Source organism: Chelonoidis abingdonii, chromosome 1, assembly GCF_003597395.2.
Source record: "Chelonoidis abingdonii isolate Lonesome George chromosome 1, CheloAbing_2.0, whole genome shotgun sequence".
NCBI lineage: Eukaryota > Metazoa > Chordata > Testudines > Testudinidae > Chelonoidis > Chelonoidis abingdonii.
This window is the reverse complement of record NC_133769.1, coordinates 338,772,084-338,795,544: the sequence shown is the minus strand read 5'-3', so window position 1 is coordinate 338,795,544 and position 23,461 is coordinate 338,772,084. Positions and strand designations below refer to the sequence as shown.

Below are 23,461 nucleotides of genomic sequence, written 5' to 3'. Positions count from 1 at the left end.
TCTCATACAGTTTTTCACCCCATAAAGAAATGTTTGGGATGCTAAAAGCATCCTGAACTGTCTTTTTAATGTCTCATGTTTTTTGTTTCATTGGACACGATTTTGTCCAGTTCCACAAAAGTACAGTGAAGTACCATGAAGTTGAAAGGTTCTTCACTTAGGAGGAGGCAAGTTGGTAGTTTGGACTGGGGGAAGATCTGCACTGGACAGAACTCGTGTGCAATCGCATGTGCTTTGTAGCATACTGCTCTCACCTGTGTGACTTAGCCTGAGCTCATGGGTGACGTTTGTTTCCATTAGTAGTTGCCCCAATGAAAGGCCATCCTTTCACTGCTGAATTTCCTTGTTGCATTAGGTGTGCACAAAGTGGTCAAGCAGGGGCACACCTCCTCCCCAATTAGTGGGGGCACAGTACTCCTCCTAGACCAGGGCAGGGATAGCAAGCTTCTCAAGCCTGGGCTGGGATGGAAGATGACAGCTCTTCTGGCCCTGTGGCCGTAGGGGGAGATCCAGCTATTCCGACTGCCAGGGGAGAGTGAGCTCCCCCGGCCCTCGAAACATAGTGGAAAGAACCAGCTCTTCCAGCCTCTGTGGGGCTGGATGAGGGAAGGGGAGGAGAGCCAGCTCCTCCAGCTGTGGGGGGCACAGAAAGTGCCTCTCCAAAAGCGGACAAATGTTTATTCCTGTGCATGCCCCTGCTTTGCCAATAAGCTACCTTTGACTTCATGGCTTTTTTTTTCATGTTATCTCTGAGATGCTCCCTTGCGTAGAAATTTAGGGCTTGAGGTTACCTTTTTTGGTAACCCACATGCATTAGTGTAAAATGTTAGCAGGGCCTGTGTGCACAATGGGCCTTTTTTCTCATACACAGTTCCCACTGACACAGAACCACTTCAGGGAAGTAAGAGTAAATCTAATGGTATTATTTCTTGTTCTATGGACACTTAACTTTATACCAGATTCTGTCCTACAGTGTTTATTGGTGCTTGAGTGAGAGGATCTAACTGTAGAAAGAATTACCAGATCCTCACTCAGTGTCAAATATAGTCAATATTCAACTCATACATGTGCTGACATGGCACCTGATTCTATTCTGTCACTAGTTTTATATTTCAGTGGACTGATGGTTTATACCAGACTGGGTGAAAAAAAGAATCAGGGCATTGTCTGTTCTCAGGTACAATATTCCATATGCCTAGTTCAGAGCAATCCAGAACAGCTTTTTTAGTCATATTGTATACCTGTATATGGCAATAAGAGTGATTAGAACATTCTGAAATGGCAGGGTCTAAAATGCTTATAGCTATGTTTTGTCCACATGGGCAGGATAAAGCTTTATGCAAAAATATTTGTTTTGGTTTAAAAAAAAAAATTGTCCAAAACTTTTTTCACTGGAAAACTGTCCACCAATTCTATTCAACAGACTTTACTATCCGTCTGCTTTAACATTGTTCACATTAAAGGTGGAGAATAATTTCTTAGTATAAAGGAACACTCTTCAGGGGATTGAACCTATTCCCATTGAACTCAGTAGCTTAATCTCACTGACTTCAACTGAAGTATCAATGCCCCATGTGGTGTTTGGATCAGACCTGTAAGACATATCAAATAAGCTCCATGCATTTGATTTCCCATTAGCATGGAAAGTAAAGTAAGAGGGCGTCATACTCTGAATTAAATTTGATGACCAGACAAATATTCATTTTATTGTATATATTAATTGCACTACTATGTTTCAAAAAGTATCCTGCCATTATTTGGAATGTCAAACTCCAATTGACTCTGCATGGAGCATTGGCAAAGCTGGGTTCCCCTTTTCCTCCAAAGTGATGAACAGTTTGTATTTGAATACACACTGCCTGCACTTCAGCACATATTGTCTCACCACTTCTCTCAAAAGCTTCAGATAGATATTGAATGATGCAGATTTGAGGGTTAAGTTTTGTGAGATATGTGAGATCACCACATTTAATTACCATCTGACCTGCAGTCTTTAAAATATGGGGCTAGTGTAGAAAATAGAAATAACGCTATGATCAGATGATATTTAAAATGATAGTACATAGTCAATAGGTAAAAGAATTTAAAATGTTATGTGTTCCCTATAATATAGAGTGATTCCAAAACTAAAATTCATGGTATAACATTTTACATAGGTTACAAGACATTTTATTGTCTAGAATTGTAGTATGAGTCATACTCTGTCGCATTAGGTAATGCTCTTCCCTTGGCTTTACACATAACAAGAGTTGAATTATCACCTCAATACTCATACTTTCTCGTTATTGCTTTTAGTATATTAAAATGGGCCAAATTTTGCAGATCTTGTTGTGTCTTTACTCAGGTAAAACTCACATTTACTGGTAAGGACTAAGAATTGCAGGATTTGGCCCACTGTGTGGAAAGCAAAATGCACCCATTTCATCAGTATACAGTACAGCTATGTGAGAATTCACAGAGATAGAAACGTCTTTTACACTCTTATACTTTTACCTTAGGGCCTGATCTTGCAGCCACTGAAATCCAAGACAACATGCACACTGATGTCATTGGTTTCAGAACAGACCCCGACAGGATCCAAAGTTTGTAACAGGGAGCTGTGCAAAACTGGTGACATTTTTTTCCACTAAATTTCATAGAAAAATTGTTACCAATTTCCTTCAAGTGGTCTCTTTTCCCATAAATTTTGCTTTTCCTCAAAATCTGGTGAAGATTGAAATTCCCAGGTGGGATGTAGCCTGTTATATTTTAACAATGCTTCCAATTATTTTTCTCTTTTCTTTTCACTATACTTCCTGGTTGTTCAGGTGTCAATACCTGGGAAATTACCAGGCAGCCTCACAGCCTGCTATTGTTGAAGCCTGTGCCAAAATTTCCACTGACTTCAGTGAGAGCAGGATGTGGCCCTAAAAGATGTATCCCACTAAGATAATAGTGTTCAAATAAATGGCAGGTGGAATAAAGACAGGTAGCAGACTGCCGAAAATACATTCAGCAGCTTGTAACAATAACTCTCCAGGTAACCGTGACATATGAGAAGCAAATAGGGAGACTAAAAAACATTTTAATAATCATCTGTTTGGTGGGGTAACTGCCAACTTCCAATTTGCATTAAGTGCTAGGTGGACCTCGCAAGAGTCACAGATTGGCCATGCAGACGTGTTACACAGGTTTGCAGAATGGATCTGTTAAGACATTCACCCTCAGAAGTAGTCTGAATGTTTTCTTTCCTTTCCTCCTGAGTCCTGTTTTAAACCAAGAACAATGTGTGAGATCAGCATACAGTATCATACTCGGTGATAGGGTTGGAGTCAATAAGCCAGTACCTAAAATGGGAGGAGGTAGAAGGGCAATCTAGCAAATGGACACTGAGTTAGGACTCAGAAGCTGGGTTAGGTATCTAAATCATCCACAACCTTCCTGTGTAACTTTGAGCAAGTCATGTAAGCTACTCTGTGTCTCAGGTCCCATTATGAAAACTGGAATGATATTTCTCTACCACATAGGTGTGTCATGAGGATAAATGCCTATGAGATGCTCAGAAAGTAAGTAACTCAGGCCATATGAGTACCCAGGTAGACACAATGAGTTTAAAAGATTGTGGGATGGAATGATGACACGCTGCTGGACAATGATTATTCACTTGAACTGGTTTATATGGTGTCTGACAGAAATGAAGCCCAAAATCCCTTACCATTTCCTTGGCTGATGTATCTATTTATTCATTTCCTGCTCAGCCATATTCCATCCCACTGACATCAATGAGTAGGGACAGAGTCAAACTTGAATAAGACCCTCCATCTTTGGGCATTATTTAGCCAGGTCTTTCAGCAAGTTACCGAAAGTTGAACAATCGAACGTGACCTTCTATCAGGTCAGGTTCATTCTTGGCAACTTCTCTCAGGACTCTGCCAGTTTTCCCATACTCAGGGCTTGAATGCAGTTTATGCACCATCCTCTGAAAATGTATACACCACCTTAGAGCAATTGGTAGAGAGTCTTATATGGCATGAGAGAATGAAGTTCAACAGTTGAGTCTTAGCTGATATAAGTTCACCTTCTATTGTTCAGCTTCTATTATTTCTCTTAGAGGGATTGAGGGGGGCAAACCACCAACAGGACCAAGGTAAGAGAGAGATTTTCTTTCAACACATAGTGAGTACAGTGTATTTGAAGGAAAATCCTGCTGCTGTGTATCTTCTTTCATCAGCACTAGGGACAAGCAAGGCCTGCAGATGAGAATGGACTGAACACCTAGCCATCTAGCTACATAATAGCATTCTAAGTACATAATTACACATTAGGCTCATTTACGAGGCTATTGCTTATATGTTTCAAGCTAGTGAAGCAAAAATTTTCAAACGTATGCGCTTAAAGTTAGACACCTAAATCCAGTGGAAGACCTTTAGCTCCCTTGATATGGATTTAGATACCCAATTTACAACCATAGAAATGAAAATTTCAGTCTAGATTTTTTATAGCTCTTTCTCGCAAGCCATTTGTGTAACTCAAGCAAATGCCATTATTTAAACTTTTGGACCTTCAGGCTCTGATTCTGCAAAGGAGTTTTTGCGGGCTGGCCTGTGCCCAGGTGGCATCCTACTGACCTACAAAGAGCAGCTTGCAGGACTGAGGTGTAATTTTGAATGTAATTAAGATTGGTCTCCCTCCAGAAGTACTAGGAAATTGTTTTAGGTGAATGACAATTATTTTATAATCTCATATTTTTTTTTAATAATGCAAGGCAAGGGAATTTAGTAGAACTGGTGGGGCAATACTTATTTTTTTCAAAATATTTTGAATTTCTCATGAAAAGTCAAAAACCCAAATACCAAAAATAATTTGGTTCTCAGTTGCCAAAAAAAATTTTTTTCAGCCAAAAACTACAGATTTTGGCAAAAAAAAATAGGTTTTAAAAAAAATCAAAAAGGAAAAGTGGATATCTCTGCAAAAAATTCGTTTAGATGAAAACTCAATTTGTATGGAGGAAAAAAAAAAGTTTTGATGGGAAATTTTTAACCAAACCTATAATTTAGTTTAGAAAAATCATATTTATGCTGTGACATAAACCAATAAAAGCCAGTAAATTGTGAACTGAGACCAATGCTCAGTTCCTTTCTGTTGCCAATGGGGCTAATTTGTTCTGTACTTTTAAGATTTAACTTTGAATATCTTGAGTGTTCTTATCAGTTTGTGTTACACATTTAATTTTATTTCATATTAATTTGTGGGTGGTTGTGCATAATAACCTTTAATATTCATATATGTGTAGTACTTAGCATTTGATGGATTTCATCAAATTGGTTTTAAAAACCACCTGTTCCACAAAAACTCTAAAGTATTGATGATGTTTTAAAAGATCATTTTTCTTCAAGTTTGCATGAAGACATGATCATTAGCTCTAATCATAATGGGCTTCAGCACCTTGAACTCAAGCTATGAAAGCCTTGAATTGCGACCAGAGGTGAAGAGAAAGTCATGGCAGTCTATGGAGCACTGGTATGAGATGTTTCTGGCAGCTAGCACTACTAAATAAACAGGCTGATGCTTTCTGCACGTCCTCTAGCTTTTGAAGCATCTTCAATCATAGATCTATGTAGAGTGCACTGTATTCATCCAATCTGTAGGCCACAAGGGCATGAATTACAATGTCAAAAAAAATGGGTGCAAATATTGTGCTAAGCATATTGAAAAAATGGTGTCTTCACACAGCCACCTGGAACTCCAGGAGCATTTGGGGACGCAGTAGTAGCTCACTGACAGAGAGTAATTAAATTCCCTCAATCTTGGAGCCAGACATTGTCCATAACCAACTTTGAAAATATTCTTCCCAACCATCCAGCTTCAACTCTTGTATCTGGATTCAGTGTCAGCTCACTCTCATCTAGGCCCCAAACTTATCCAGTTATTAGGAAAGCAAAGGGAACCCATCTGGGCTCAATAAAAAAGAAATGTAAAGTTCTGTGTCATCCACATAATAATGGCACCACATCCCAAATTCCCCTAGTGGCTTCATATATATTTTGAATGGTTGATTGCAGAAATCCTTGTGGAACCCCACATAAGAGAGTCTAGGAATCAACACAACCCTCTGGAATCTCTGAATTATAAAAATAAGACTATTTCACTAAGATCCCATCTAACCTTGCCAGGGTCTCCAAACAAGCCAAGAAAATCTCATGCTCAAAGATTGTTGACAGAGTTAAAAGAATCAGCATGGACTGTTAGACTTTGTCCATCACTAGGAAGAGACCATCAGCCAATGGGAGACCACTTTGGTCTTTATTCCATACTCAGACTGAAAGCCTGTCTGGAAGGGATCAAGGAAATCTGAGAGTCAGTTTAGATTGGAGGAGAGAGTGCAGGATGTTTTAGGAAGTCTTGGACTTGCCACTGACTTGCTCTGTGGCTTTGGGAAAACCACTTCATCTTCCTGATTTATCATCTGTAAATTGAGGCACGGTAATTACGTTTGCTCCCCAACCTCAAAGGGATTTTGTGATGATTAGTTACTTAATGTGTGCAGGGCTTTAAACATGAAAAGTCTATCTGATGGCTAGATCTGGTGCCAAAATTAACCCCACTACAACTTTCTCAAATACCGTTGCTTAAAAAGAGCACAAGCATATAGCTAGAATTTAAAGTCTAAGCAATGGTTTCTTGAACACAGGCATAACCACCTAATGAGAGAAGCTGGCACCCTGCCTTCCTTAGAAAGCCATTAGCAGCAATCTCAATCAGCAATGGCCCCAATACCTTCCTGTTTGATTTTGCTAGCCACAAGGGGAATGTGTTCAGTGTATCACCAATTACAAGATCCCTACATCCATGATAGAGTTCAATTAATAACTTCCATGGCTTGCTTCCTGTGATACCTGGCTGCGTATGTTCAGAGGATTGCAATCATTAATACTGCTGTGCTCACTTGTCTGCACTTAGCTTGGCTGACATGGTTATTGTAGCATTTGCTGTTCTGTACATAGCTCCACTGATAGTGACAACATTATGTGGGTGGCTGCTGGGGGGATTGGATTGCCCTTGTCTAATAATTTCACCTGATGTTTGATATTCAGCTGGCTTCAGGTCATTTTAATTATCAGAGCATTGGCGAGTGGACTGTGGACTGATATTCTCACTCTGGTTGCTGGCAAAATTTGCACTCATTTCAGTCTATCAGACCTTCGTCATCAACTCCTGAAAGAAAGCCATAGAAATTCTTCCAACTAATTCATGGTTTTGGTGCTGACCAAATTAGGCTTTATATGACATAGCTGTATTTGTTTCATTTTTATAGTATTGATCTGTCATTAGACAACACAAAACTCAGCACTTCATTCAGTCTTCACGTTATCCTATATTATTATTTTCATTGTGGTAGCATCTAGAGGTTCCAACCACGGAACAGGGCCCATTGTGCTAAGCACTGTACCTACATATAATAAAATGGCCTTAAAGAACTTAGTTTAAGAAACTATTTCTGGTTGTTGATGATCTTACCAGTTATTGCCTCCTCTCTAATCCTCCTTGTTAAGGAGTGTTACTGAGAGAGTGTGATAAAGCAACTGGCAATACCCAGAGAGCTCAAATTTCCTTGACCCTTTTTGATCTAGTTTTAGGCCTGGGTATGGTATATCAACTGCATACGTTCGTTAGTTGATGGTCTCCTTCTGACAATGGATAAAGATCACATTTCCATGAGAATTCTTTAGTTGTATCAGTTGCTTTTAATGCAGTTGGCCATGAAGTGTTAACACATCTTGGACCTGACAGCCATAAATGAATTCACAGGACTCAGAGGAATGGTAGCAGGCAATTGGTCTTTTGTCCCATGGCTGCAAAGTGTGGAGTTCTTTTATCACTGCACCTGATCAATAAAGAGAGAATTAAACTGCTTGGGTTGCATTGCCATTAGAATGTGGATGATACTTAGTTTACATTTGTTTAATCTGGTTCAGTCATTCATCTTTCCCAATGTCTGGGTGAGATTGGAGCTTAGATAAGAGCTAGTTGGCTGATACTCAGTTCAGAAAAGACAAAGGTAATCCTGATCAGAAACAGCCAGAGAAGGCTTAACTAAGAAGTATGCTATGTGTCTAAAGTTTACAATCTAGGAGTTCTGCTAGATCATTGGTGGTTTCTGGGTATACAGGTAGCAGTGGTGCCAATAGTTCACTTTTTCAGCTTCACTTGGCAAGCAGGCTGCAGCTTTTCCTCTCATTGTGGACCTTGCCATGATTATCCATGTCATTGTCACCTCCTAACTAGATTAGTGCAGTGCACTCTACACAGGTTTACCCTTGAAGACCACTCAGAAATTCTAGCTAAGGCAGAGTGCCTTTGCTTCCATTTACTTAGCAGTGTTTTGTATATGAAGCATATTACACATGTACGCCACAGATGACACAGATTCCCATTTCATTTCTGGGAGGAATTCCTGGTGTTGGACTTAATCTGTAGAGTTTTTATGATTTGGCTTGGAGACCACCTCTGGCACTTAAGATCAGCTTGGACTCTCAAGCTGGCAGGCCCTAGGTTTGTATGACAAGGGCATGATCAATGATGAGTCTTCAGTTCTGGAGATCACTTTCTCCTTAGCCTGAAAAAGACCAAGTATGTTGATGTTCACATCAAAATGCTAATTATCATAGCAACTCATGTTACAAATATGTTTTTCCACCTAAAAGGAAGCCTGTGTTATGCAAATAACGAAAAAAATGAGAGAGAGACTTATACGTAACATAACTAACACCCAACCAGTGTCCAGTTGACAAAGAGATGAGAAAAGTGCTAATATATGCAAATTAATATACAACATGTTGAATGTACTGAAAAATGCACTAAATCTAGTATTTAGGGAAGTATTAACTACCCAGTATGGTACATAAATAACAAGAAAGAATCAGGCAACAGAGATATTAATTGTTCCCAGGCATTACATCTCATGAAATAAGGGAAGCCATTTTTTCATAAATATTGGCTCAATTATTTTTAATGAATTCAGTTCAGCTATTGTTGTTTCCCTTTTGTGTGGCTGAGTTGTACTGGCCCAAATGTTCATAGTAAATACATTTCAAAGTTTCAAGAATATGCCTCTGTGGAAATGCAAATCTAAATTTGGATACTCAAGCTTTCATTCCACGAGTGATTTTGCCCTCATCCAGTTAGAACAGAAACAATACCGGGTGATTTAACTGATCAACCACAATTAAGAAACACAGTTGAAATTTTCAGTATTCTGAGCCAATCCACAGATTGATAAAATTCAGAAGATGTTTGTCACATAATTTTGAATGGCATATACATTTCAGGAGACTGCAAAAGCATTCCACAAGTAGGAAAACAGCTTAGTTTAATCAGATATATTATTATTCACCTCTTCCAGCCATGGACCTACTGGCACAAAATATTATCTTGATTTGTTGCATTTTTCTCCTCTGTAGTTCTCCTGTATGGTTCTGCCATGAAAAGCCTCTTGGTGTTTGTCAGAGAAAGGTTCTGATAAATTAATTTGTATTCTGTATTTCATTGTAAACATCCTGAAACCCAGGAGACTGTAATGTAGCTGATAGACAGGACAAACTATCAAACTGCTATCACTGGGCACCGCCACTAGGAAGGAAGAGAGGAAGGAAAGGTTTGGCTGGACATCTCACAGGGAACATACCAACAGGACAAAGAAGCCTTTTTAAAAACCTTATTGAGGGCGCAGAAACAAACTATACCAATGTGCAGAAAGAATAGCAAATATGGCAGGTGACCAGCTTGGCTTGAAATCTTTGGTGAGCTTAAACACAAAAAGGAAGCTTACAAGAAGTGGAAACTTGGACAGATGACTAGGGAGGAGTATAAAAATATTGCTCAAGCATGCAGGGGTGTAGTCAGGAAGGCCAAAACACAACTGGAGTTGCAGCTATCAAGGGATGTGAAGGGTAACAAGAAGGGTTTCTACAGGTATGTTAGCAACAAGAAAAAGGTCAGGGAAATTGTGGGACCCTTAATGAATGGGGGAGGCAACCTAGTGACAAATGATGTGGAAAAAGCTGAAGTATTCACTGCTTTTTTTGCCTCGGTCTTCACAGACGAGGTCTACTCTCACACTGCTGTCCTGGGCAAGACAATATGGGGAAGAGGTGAGCAGCCCTCAGTGGTGAAAGAACAGGTTAAGGACTGTTTAGAAAAACTGGACATGCACAAGTCCATGGGTTCAGATCTAATGCATCCGAGAGTGCTGAGGGAAATGGCTGATGTGATTGCAGAGCCATTGGCCATTATCTTTGAAAACTTGTGGCAATCTGGGAAGGTCTCAGATGATTGGAAAAAGGCAAATATAGTGCCCATCTTTAAAAAAGTGAAGAAGGAGAATCCAGGGAACTACAGACCAGTCAGCCTCACCTCAGTCCCTGGAAAAATCATGGAATAGGTCCTTAAGGAAATCATTTTAAAGCACTTGATGGAGAGGAAGGTGATCAGGAACAGCCAACCTGGATTCACCACGGGCCAGTCATGCCTGACCATCCTGATTGCCTTCTATGATGAGATAACTGGCTGGGGACCAACTGGCTAAGGAGCAGTTGTGCAGAAAAGAACCTGGGGATTACAATGGATGAGAAACTGGATGTGAGTCAACAGTGCACCCTTGTTGTCAAGAAGGCCAATGGCATATTGGGCTGCATTAGTAGGAGCATTGCCAGCAGATCAAGGGAAGTGATTATTCCCCTCTGTTCGTCAGTGGTGAGGCCACATCTAGAGTATTGCGTCCAGTTTTGGGCCCCCCACTACAGAAAGGATGCAGAAAAATTGGAGACAGTCCAGCAGAGGGCAATGAAAATGATCAGTGCCCTGGAGCACATGACTTATGAGGAGAGGCTGAGGGAACTGGGCTTGTTTAGTCTTCAGAAGAGAAGAGTGAGTGAGGATTTGATAGCAGACTTCAACTACATGAAGGGGGGTTCCAAAAAGGATGGAGCTAGGCTGTTCTCAGTGGTGGCAGATGACAGAACAAAGAGCAATGGTCTCAAGTTGCAGTGGGGGAGGTCTAGGTTGGATAATAGGAAACACTTTTTCACTAGGAGGGTGGTGAAGCACTGGAATGAATTACCTAGGGAGGTAGTGGAAACTCCATCCTTAGATGTTTTTAAGGCCCAGCTTGACAAAGCCCTGGCTGGGATGATTTAGTTGGTGTTGGTCCTGCTTTGAGTAGGGGGTTGGACTAGATGACCTCCTGAGGTCTCTTCCAACCCTAATCTATGATTCTATGACAAGAGCATTGCAGATGAAGGATGGCTCATTTTAGTCTTCAGCCAATTCCTTATCCACAGAGGGCCAAATTCAACCTGATGTAAGTGGGAGGTATTCCAGTGACATCAGTGGAAGTCATACCCATTTACAACAGGGCCAGATTTCACCATGTCTCCAGCAGGACAATGTGCATAAATGTACATAAATCTTGGAAAGATCACTTTCAAAAATGCCAGAGGCTCTTTTTTATGGTAGCCATTAGGATCTTGGATCTGTCATATTTCTGCCATGTTAAACATTTGATACCATACACTTGTCAATCAGCAATTTAGGAATTCAAAAGCTGGACTTGTGAAATGAGTCCAGTCTGATGTTTTCTTTCCCCTAATTCATATCAGCAGCTGGCAACAAGTTTTGAGCGGTTCCAGGAAGTAGCAGAATTCCTATATCAGAATGCATAGTTCAGTCTGGGGCTGGATTGGCATAGAAACAATGTGTGAAAGACTTCTCTAGTGGGTAGAATCTGTAAAATCTTCAGTCTTAGTCCCTCCATTGCTGGGCAATGTTGAATGGAGTCAAAAATAGAAAGCTGCCAAAGCAGCTGCCACCCGTGTCTGATATCCCAATTGCCCTTACAAACTGTCTTTGTGCCCAACATTCCCTTGGCTTCAGAAGACATTTTGGAAAGTAATATGACGTTCTCAGATGGGCACAGGATAATCCATTATTGCTATATCAAATCCTACTGAGGCCAGGAAGAGATAGTGAGGGAAGAATGCTTTTTTTTAAGCAGCACAAGTGCACAGCTTATTCCTTTTCAGTAAGGGACTGCAATGTATGCAAGGTAGAATCTTCCTTTGTAGCCTCATCCTCAATTCAGGATAGTCAGAGTCCTCAGAAGAACAACTACAATGACTCACAAAATACCAGTTATTGGTGTGTGTTCAATCTGAGAGCAGAGTGATTGTCTCATTTCATCCACAGGGTTGGTATTGGGGCATTTAATTCACTAGCTGAGATACAACACATGTTGGAGTACAAGTTACTTCTATTTTGTCACCTGTAGTCATATTGCTGAAAGCCAAATTTGTCTAAATGGCAGTGGAGTGATGTGGTTAGCAGACAGTAGTAGCAGCCAAAGATGTAGGGGTGTTATCAGTAAGTAGGATATCGATCACAGTACTGTTGGTTTAAAAAACATTGCTCTCACTGTTCGCAACAATAACTTGCTCAGCCTCAGAGGCTGATGGTGGGTGTATGAGTTTTAAATGAATGGTGAAGGCCTCTACCTTCACTCACTCTTTTGTGACAGAAACATAGTTGGCCCAGCAAAGATCACTTTTACTTAATGAGAGACCATTGCATGCAGGTTATGTCCTGTCTCTTCTTGTGACTATGGGAACATCAGGTGTGGATTCACTATTATTGTGGGCCTTAGCCTACACATGCAAAGTGATGTTGTAGCAGATGAAGTGGGCAGGAGTTGGCCTTCTTCCTTCTCTTTGAGCTAAATGAAGCATAACAAAGAGAGGAAAGGAGAGGGTTGATGGTAGAGGCCTGTCTTTAAGTAAAGAAGAGTGGAGATCAGAACAGTAGTAACAGTTCCACATTTTGTATGTCAAAGTAATATTGCACTGCAATGAGCGGGTGTTTGGCTTTTTCTTGGGTGACAGTGATTTGCAGGTGACAGGAACAAGCATTACTCTCGATGAGCTAACCCTTAGAAGAACATCAAAACAGCACCTTACTGCACTGTTACCAAATTCCTCTTTTCCAGAATTTCCAGCTGCCATTGCAACTGCAGCAGCAGTAACAGCAACTCTTTAATATCCTACAGCAGTGCAAATGTAATGCCAGCTGGTGTCTAGGTCTTCCTAACCATCACACTACTTGCTGTTTATTTTTATTCTTGAACTACACCTTAGCTCACTGTTTTCTCAATGAGGCAATTGGCTTTTTCTTTGATGTGGAGCTGTGTTGCTTAACAACACTACCAGTATCTGTCTCACAACTGCCCTAAATTTTGGAATAACAGAAGAGGTTAGTGAAAGAGCATCTCATTACTCCATGCTGGAGCTAGATTCTCACTGGGGTAAACTAGCAGAGCTCCATTGGCTTCAATGGTGGCACAAATCGAAATGTCCTTATTCATGAAGAAAATATAATTTGCTAGCAACAGTTGTACTGCACAACTGAAAAGAACAACAAGGGCCAATGCACATGTCCTTTTCCGTCCCTCAGAAGTGAAGTGGGATTGTAGTAACTTTGGTCTGTGTACTGTAAAAGATCTGTGGGATTTTTGCATAGCTATGGACTCTCAGTGCTTAGATTCTATAGTGAAGTTACTATAATAATAATTTTTAAAGCTCGATGACGTGGCACATTAACTGAGCAGCATTTATGTTACATTGATTATTGGTTTATGATACAATGCACACAACACACGTGATGGTGACATGGTGCAGAGCCATCTGACACTGTGCGTTTACCATGCATGTTTGACTGTCTCACTTCCCATTAATGCATGACCCTGGGGCTTATATTAACTTTACAAACCTCTGAACAGCTGCAAAAAAACACCACAAAACAGAAAAAAATACATCCTGCCGGAAAAAACATCCCCATCCCCCAAATGTCATATCAATTAAAAGAGGAAAAAAGCAACAGGATCACCAAGATGTGCACATGGCTGCCTGAGTTACTGCACCACTGAACTTATTATTATCCCCTCTCTCCTTCTGCTAATTCTCCCCTTCTCATCTATGACCCTTACTTCCTGTGTCGTGTGAAGTTAAGATCATATGCATTCCAGGCAGGAACCCTGGATTTGATTCTCCCGTGCCCTTCATCTTACATAGCCATTTACTCCTGGATAAAGTTAGTGTAAAACATGACCATGCTGATATTTAAGCAATTGCTGGGCCCGACTATGCTCCCACATGATTTTTACCAGTAAAAGGAACCACAATCCATTTTAATAGAGTTCCCCCCAATTTACACCTGTGTAAGGGTGAAATCTGCCCGTGGAAAGCCAGAGTAATGAGTCTTTAGGCAAGTGCAGTGCAAAGGAGGTGAACAGCTGAAATCCACTTCTCTAAGCCAGGAGACTATTATGCAGTCCATCCATCCCACACATACTCTATAGTTATTAATCCAGTATGTCGACTGGAAGAGTAGCTGCAGTCCCTCTGCACCAATTGAACAAGATGTCAGGGCTACGGGACCATGTCTAAATATAGCTTGTGGCCTCTCCCCTAGCTTGCTCCCCGCTTGGCCTTCTGCACAGGCCTATGTTGGACCAGCACCATGCCCCTTAATGTGGTACACAGGGGAAGCTGAGGCAAATACTTGAAGTGCCTTTGCAGCCCCTATGCAGGGTTTAAACAGAATAGGGAGCTTTGAACTGGCCACATCAGAGGTGAAAGAAGAATCAGGCTAGATATTAAATACCTTGAATGAGGGGTGTCCATTTTAAAACATTACATTTTAAGTGAGTTCTTAAACATTAGTTTAATAATTGATTTTGAAAAAGTTTCACTGAATTAAAGTGTGGGAATCCTCAGACTCCTCACACTACCAAGATGGAATTTTCAAAGCTGTCGGCAGGGGTTTAACTCTACACTGCAAGAACTCAGTAATAAAACTCCCACACATGGGCTACAGTTATACCACTGCTGAGCACTTTGGGACTCCCACTCCCAGTCTTTGCTGGAATATCTATTATCAGTTTCAGGCTTTGGACTGCTGCTACTTATCAGCACAATCCTGCACCTTGGAATCAATAGAAAAATTCCCACTTTGAAAAATTCTATTGCTATGTACGGGAGCAGGATTAGGTGGCTGTTAGCGCAGGCAAAAACAGCTCTTGACTCAGGGAAACTGGTTTTCTGTTTCTATATTAAAATTTGCACTGAGTGAATATAAAGAATAATATAATCCCACATGATTGTCTGAGAGCCCCATGTTTATAACTAAGCTTTGTGGAAAGCACAGAGGGACGCTGATAGGCTGATTCTACTTTCTTGCTTGCCCAGGTCAGCTGTTATATCTGTCTATATTAAAGTATTTGTTTAATACCAGGAAGTGATTACAGTGGTTGGAGACACTCCCCCTCCCCCCACCCCAAAAAAAGAAATAGGTTGGAATTTGTATAAATATTTTAAATAATAGTAAGCAGAGCCTCAGCTGGTTTCTGTTGTCTTATAGCCACTGGATCTGCCCCTATTACTTCATCATTTCATTTGTGTTAAACACACACAGTTTTGTCAGGTTATTATTATTATTAAACCATTTCTTCCCTTTGACACCCATGTGGACACCCATGTGGAATTCTTTGATCCCCAAGGAAATGCCACATGTTTGAAGACAAAATTTGCCTCATGTTTATTTATAAGATCCAGTTCAATTAAGCGAGTTGGATGCTTGGGGGAGGGGTTCCATGGGAATTATCAATGATTAGTACCTCTGAAAATCAGCCCTCTTGTGTAAGTGGTTAACTGTGGAGCAAGATCTCTAATTTTAGGCACCCAAGTTTGAAAATATTGAAGTGTGATTTGGATTCCCAATCTGTAAAATGGGGGTAATAATCCTTACCCAGGTTATGAGGATATTGTGACACTTCTTTCTTAATGTTTGTAAAGTGTTTTAGGATTTTCAGATGGAAGAAGTGATAGAAGTCCAAAGTATTATATTGAAGAATGTCAAATATAAATTATATTGGTTTGTAATTACAGTATAGAAAACAGTCAGTATCACACTACTAGTATCCCCCAAACACTCTCTCTTTCTATCATATTTAAATGGGTAAACAATATCTTTAATTGTAAAAATGGTGCTTTCTGCTGATTATATATAGAACGTATCCTAGAAAACTTTCAAGTTTTTAAGGTTTGAGAATATAGGACTAGATTGTCAAAGATATTTAGGCACTTAAAGATGCAGATAGGCACCTAGTAGGGTTTTCAAAAGTATGTAAGTGCCTTTTTCCCATTATTTGTTGGAACTAGAAGTATCTGCATCTTTAGGCACCTAAATATCTTTAACTATCTGGTGTAAGGGCCCCATATTTAAATCCCATTAACTTCTATCCCTTCATTGAGATTTAAGAGTAGTTACATGTCTAAGATCTTTCCTGAGTAGAGGTGGGATTACTCGTATGCTCATAATTAAGTGTCCGGTGGCATTTTAAAGACTAACAGATTTATTTGGGCATAAGCTTTCATGGGCATCTGAAGAAATGGGTTTTTTTACCCATGCCCAAATAAATCTGTTCGTCTTTAGGGTGCCACTGGCCTCCTCGTTGTTTCTGTGGATACAGACCAACACAGCTACCCCTCTGATAATTAAGTATGTGTTAAAGTGCTTTGCTGAACTGGGGCCATAAGGCCTGATTCTGCTCTCATTTACCTCAATGTAAATCAGGACTAACTCCCCTGAAGTCAGTGTAGTTAGACCAGAATCAAAGATAAGTGAGAACAGAATCAGACCTTCATTTCCTTTTGCTGAAGAAAAGTGTTACCCTATAAATACCAACCGAATTGCTCAATTGTAATCTTATTATGGAGTCTAGTCCAACTTAAGCTAATAATTCTTTATTTAATATAAACTATGGGCCAAATTTTCAAAGGGGTCTCAAAGCCAGACTGTAAATTTACTTGAATTTTCAATTACATGTGCAATCTGTTCATGTCTGTCACTTGTGTTTTAAAATTATAGTATTTGCACATAATTGGGGTGTGTAAATATTTTGTATGTGTAAATAGCAGTACATGAAGAATTGCTCCTGCAAGTGATTGCACATGCAAAATTAGAGGCTGCATTTTAGAAAGTTTGTCCTTAGACCTTTGAAGTGACCAGATTGTTTTCCTTTTAAATGTGCATCCTGCCTTTAGATATTTTTTTTTTTATTATTTCCACTGTGGATCCTTCAAGACTTCTGAGAAAAAATATCAGATATACCTTGGATAGATCTTTCTTACTAAAGGAATGCTTACTTCTTTCCTAATTTATTAAACATATCCAACTACTTTCATACAATTTGCGCTCCATTTGTTTTGATGAATTGTCAAACACATGCAGATTGTACTGGTATTAGAATCTAATATCAGCACTTTCCAAAACATCATTAAAATAGGTAGCTAAAAAAAAACAGACACATTTTTACTTTTTGCAGGATCAGATGTGATTTAAATTATTCTGTATGATAAATAATTTAAAAAACTGATGTGAATAGACTATAAACATGTATCTACATGTATTTTACAAAATATCTCTGTGGCAGAATCTCGACTGCATCCAAGCAGAGCTGGAATGTAGTGAGAGGGTGTCCAGGAACCAGCTGTGACTTTCTGATCCTGAGCCCTCTGGCCCTGGTGTGAGTTACAGTGGTAAGGGGACAGCTCTAACTTGAACCACTAGCATAAGGTCCCTGAGCTCAGCTGCATCACATCCCTTCTCCACCCACACCATCCCCAGAACTGCCCTCCTAATATGCCATGAGTGATGAGGAGCTGGGACAGGAAATAGCTATGCCAACAGGTAGCTCCTCTTCCACAAGTGGAATCCTCCACGGCTTTAAATTCACTTTTGTGCTGCTCAGGCCAGATTCTTATCTGTTGTAATTTGTTATCACACCATTGACTTCACTGGAGAGCTGACAGTTCCCACCAGCTGGGGATCTGCCACCTCATGCCATGCAAGGTGGACTTAGGAACCAGAGAATCCAGTCCTACTCTTTGACCCAGTTATACCTGGACATGGATCTATTTATATAACCTCTTCCGAAAACATGTTTCTTATCCTATTGATCATGAGCCTGCTCTTAGTCTAGATTTATCTGAACTAAGAAGAAGGAAAGTACCTTTCATTTTACCTTTATCAGTAATGCAAACTGAAATATCAGATGTACTGTTGGTCATTCAAGTCTGGAGTGAATACACTGGTTCACTAACTCCCTAGATTTGTATGACTAATCTGAGCAGTTGAAAGTAGTGACAGGCTCCAGACACAAAATTCAGCTTCATATCCAGATTTCAAACACCCCAACTTCTGGGAATGGTTTTGGATCTGGGATTCTGGTTTAGCCCACTGTAAAGATAGGATCAGAATCCAGGTCTGGATTTCTGATGGTCCCCGGCTGTGCAGGGGTGTGTGGATCTGGGGTTCAGACCAATTTCTAGGTGAGTTGGCTTTAAATTCCAAGTAAGAGTTCTTTTGTTGCTTTGCGAAGTGAGCAACAGTGCATATTGGAAGGCACTTTTCTGTGCTGTTTTCACAGATGTCCAATTCCCTCAACGATGTTAGTCAATAAGCTCAGTCTCTGACAATGCTAGAAGAGGAGCCACCTGGCTCCCCCATCTTCTGTCAACCACCTTTCTCAATGTCTCCCAACAAGGACGCAAACTCAGGAGGCCTCAGGGAAACCGCTTTGATACACTAATATTTTTATCCTTCAAATGCTCTAAAATATACCAGAGTATTTAAATGGCTCTAAAATGCTGAGCTATAAAATAATGCTATAGTTTAGCAATACTATCTTAAAGTGTTTTCAGCAAGTCAGTGTACTTCTGGGTCCACTGTTTGGTCACTACTACTGGAGAACAATATCAGGGCAAAATTCTACCATCATTTGCACCTGTGAAACCCCAGGTAAGCCATGAGAGATGCTCGAGTTCAAATGAAGGCAGAATTCCACCCAGGATGACTACTGCTACTTTATTGAGTGATGTCCAGTGTAAATTTCCTCTTGTTAACTACTGCCATGATCCAAAACCCAGTGAAGTCAATGAAAATCTTTCCACTGATTCTAGTGAACTTTATAGACTTATATAATGATTCTTTTAACTGGAAGACAAGTTATTCCTTTCCAGACTTGTATTTATTTTTTGCAAAGAACGGTGCAGTTGCATAAGCCTGGTAGACAACCTGCATTGTTCTCTGTCTGCGCAGTTCTACTTTTTGTTAACTGTCAAATACATACCTCCAAATGGCACTAGTAAATACAGTGAACTAATAGCCCAAACCATCTGGGAAGTTTTTTTTGGAAATTATTACTGAAAAATTGATCTTTAAAAAATGTGGCAGCAAGTAGAAATTGAAGCTGTGCTTGCTATTGTTTCTGTGCTCTTCCTGCATGAGGAGACGTAATGATTTTAACAAATCTCTCCAGGATTTCCATGCTGTAACTCTATACCCTGTGTGTACCGCTGCTTTAACAGTACCCAAGATCCATACATTGAAAACACTGTACATGCACTCAAAGAATAATGAACCAGGGATAGATTGGAAACAGTTGCAATATACAAGGAGACAGACTGAGCTAAACTGATTTGACTATTGTGTCCAAGGATTCTGTTTTTCCTTTATTAATAAAATGCTTATGAAGATTTTAATAATTATACAGAGTAATAGTAAGTATTACGGGCCAAATCACTAAGTACTTATTCTATTTTTCCTATTTAATCCTTACTCATGCAAAAGTCTCACATTCTTCATTGGGAGTTTTCAATGGAAGTTTTGCCTGAGGGAGGATTTTAGATTTGTCCATATTTTGGATTGCAATTTTGCCACTTGTACTCATGTTCTGTAGAACTTCTCCTAAGTGAAGAACTACTTAGCATGAGTAAGAGTGATGTAATCTAGCCCTCCAGGCTCAAATATATTTTCAATTCAAAGTAATCACCATCGAACCTGTTGAGAAATTTCTGCTTCACAATGACATTTGTGCCCCAGATACTGCAGTCTGAGCATAGAATCTCTGTGTATGTTTCACTGGGAAGAAAGCAGCAGTTTATTTACATATTTTGAGTTGTCCCTGATAACAAAGCAATAGAAAGAGCAGTGTGAAACTAACCTGTTTTTACATGGCCTACTGGATGTAACGAGGAATACGATATGTTAGAATTAGAAACAATAGAGCTTAATTTCAGAACAATGATTGCATCTTAAATTCTCATTTACTTCTCCATCCTTTTTATTTCCATTTTTCTATTGTGCTGTGAAACTGTCTATGGATATGGCTAATAACCCTGCTAAATAACCCTCTCATGAATGGGTGGGGTTTTTGTATTTGTGGGGGAGGGGCTGTTTGGGGATTTTTAGGACTTCTATCAAGCAGCTGCAGCTACTCTAAAAGATTATGGGAAACTTTTCCTCACTAACCTTAAATACTTTTCGGGATAAAAGTAGAATACTTGGTAAATGAGAATAATGTCCCCCTTCCAGACTGGAACTAAAAAAGAGGTTTAATTCTTGTGTCTTTTAAAAAAACAAATGTGTCTAGTTTTTTTATATACAGATTATAATAGTGACCTTGAATAGCCAGAAGAAAGATCTAAGTTATATGAACATTGACCTGAACAATCTTCTGAAACTTGTAGTACTAATGGCAAAATCCTTATTATAAAGTTGTTAAATTTTTGCTCTGTTTTTAGGAAAAATTTTCTCTGAAGTCAATGAGAGATCTTTGCTTGAATAAGGACACAGTAAGAATTGCTTAATGACTTCAGGATTTAAGGCTTTTTATAAGTCATAACTGAAGTAAATGAAAAGTCTCCACTTACTTGAATAGGCAGTGACTGAGTTCTTAGCCCAGACAGAATACTGTGGACATGTAATATGGTTTATGTTGAAGACCATAAAATTACTTTTTAGAAACTACAAAATAGCAGCTGAACTATTATGTCTGTAGTGGTGCCAAGTAAATCTCATTTAAATAATATGCATGATTCATCTGCATTTAGGCCTTGAGTCAGCAACGTACTTAAGCAAGGGGCTGATGCTAAGCACACAAGCAGCTCCATTGAAGTCACAGGCTTAAAGGTAGGCTCTTGTTCAAGTGCATTGCCAAACTGGGGCCTTAATTAGGGCTGCACCTGAAAGGCAGCTCAATGTCCCTACCACACCTATTTAATAAGGCCCAGGCTCTGCTGCCCTGGCATTCAGTAGCACTGTCATTGGCACTACTCTTTTAAGTGCTGAGCAGCATGACTGAGGTTTGCACACTCTGGTGCTGTGTTAGACCCTGTTCCTGCTGCCATTGAAATGAGTGGGAATTTTCACCATTGACTTCAATGGCAGTAGGCTTAAGCCTTATATGTTAAAACTTTTTCAAAACAGAGAGTATGGTTCAGTATCAAGGAAACAAGGCTGCTGGGATCAGCTTCCCTCTTGGCCTCAATCCTGCAGTCCTCACTCAGGTAAAACTCCCATTGAAGTTAATGGAAGCTCTGGCATGCTATGAATGTAATGAGCAGTCTAAAAGCACTAGCTTTGTCTCTAAAAGCTTAATTAGAAACCCATAGTAAATATTTCTGGTTTAGAAGCAATTGCTTCCCAGAACAAAAGGGACAAATGAACAATTTCAATCCAACCTTGCTATTTATCCTCTCCCTCTAGATCATGACCCATAATTAGAGTGCTCATATAAAATTACATTTGTCAGACTGGCTGCTAAATTCCCCTTGAAGGTTTTATCCACAAAGAACAGACTGCTATCACTCCTAGTGCAGCTTATATTTCTCCCTTTTCAGTTTCAAGGGAAGGCAAGCAATTACATTATCTGCATTGACAATCTAATATAAATTAACTACAATAAAAAGAGGAGCAGGTCACATCTGTTTAGAAATAGTTTCCAAAATTTCATAGTTAACCAGCAAATATCTGTCTGGTTTCCAATAGCGGCTCATATGAAAAGTCATTTCCAGGCAATAAAAGACAAAGGGAGATGTTCTAAAATGGGAATTTACCCAATAAATAGGAATGTATCTGACCCTGTGTGAGGTGGAAAACTCCATGAGTTTGCACTCACTGTGTTTCTAATCTGTTCCTTCAACTCTGGAGCACAGGTGCCCTTTTCCTACTGAGCAGAGGGTTCCACCATCAAACTCAGATGGGATCCCCCTGAGATCCATGGAATCACAGTAATCTCTTTGGAGATCCTGTCCAGCTTCATTCCCTACTGATATGTTCTATGACACTTGGCAGCAGGAGTCCTAAGGAGCCCTGCTGCCAAAGAATCTCCTACTTGCTGCTTCTCCCAGACCTTCCTCGCACGGTTCCACATCAGTGAGAGAGATAGCAGGTAAGTCAATGTCCACACTGAAGACCTTCAGAGTTAGTGATGGGAAGATGCCATGGACAGAGGAAGTCCCCTTCCAGTCCCTGCACAGCCTTCACAGAGGGATTTCAACAGGGACAAGCAACGGGAGGGGGAAGTGGTGCTTCCTCAACTTCACCATTTGTACATGGGGATAATAACATTTACCTTCCTTCCATGAGTGTGGTCAGGATCTATTATTTAGGGATAGATTCCTGCTAATCTTTTCACAGCGGCATAGAGGAAGAGGAAGGTAGTATGAAGCATCTCCTACTCACCCCGCCCACATACATATACTTCTTGTATAGTCCATGTAAGGGTGGCCAGAATTGCAGTCCCTGTGCTCAGGAGATCATGGATCCTGCCCTGTGGGTGTGAATGGTGCCTCAACATTAAATGGAGTCATGGCTCCCTGCCCTCACCACATCAGCCGGCAGATCTGGTTGGATGTCTAGGGGGAAATATGCTGCACCCCTTAAAGGGAGGTAGCATTGTCTGTGCTCCCCACACCCTAGGAAACCCAGCATGTAGGTAAAGTATAAACATGTGGAGCATTATTTAAACTCTTATTAATAATATACATGATTAAATATTGATTTAGCTGTCTAGCTTTAGGCCTTGTGACACATATCAATTCATTATTTAAAACCTCATTATGTGATCATTAACAAAGATATGAGGTAGTGCATCCTAAACAGCTGTTAAGCCTCCAAAAAGATGATGAATGCAGGATAAATGCCTTGATAGATTTAATAATCAACCAGTTTTTAAATAACTGTAGTCCTTAGTTTAAAATAAGAGAGAGATTAAAAACCTTTATTTTATAGCACTAACGATAACGCTGCATATCTAAAAAGGAATCTAGACCCATATTGTCCTGTTTCTATAAGTGTTCATATTCAAAACAGACTCAAGCTAACCAGAAATATAAATCCAGTCTGACTTTTATCATTATTTTGTGAAGATGCTCACATAACTCTTTTGGTGGGTCATAGAATTTATCTGGGTCATTTTAAAAAAAAGTCTGTTGTATTCTGGAAACACATTTTTTGCCTCTGGAAGTAAGCAAAATTATTTATACTGTCAGGGGGGTTGTCAAATGAAAATGAGAGGTTTATTTAGCGTGTG

General features: G+C 39.9%; 1 protein-coding gene across 5 annotated transcripts in view; it reads left to right on the top strand.

Moving 5' to 3' along the window:
• The window catches only part of GRIA4 (glutamate ionotropic receptor AMPA type subunit 4), a 308,075-nt gene that overhangs the window by 264,288 nt on the left and 20,326 nt on the right, over positions 1–23,461 (top strand). The window lies entirely within an intron of this gene.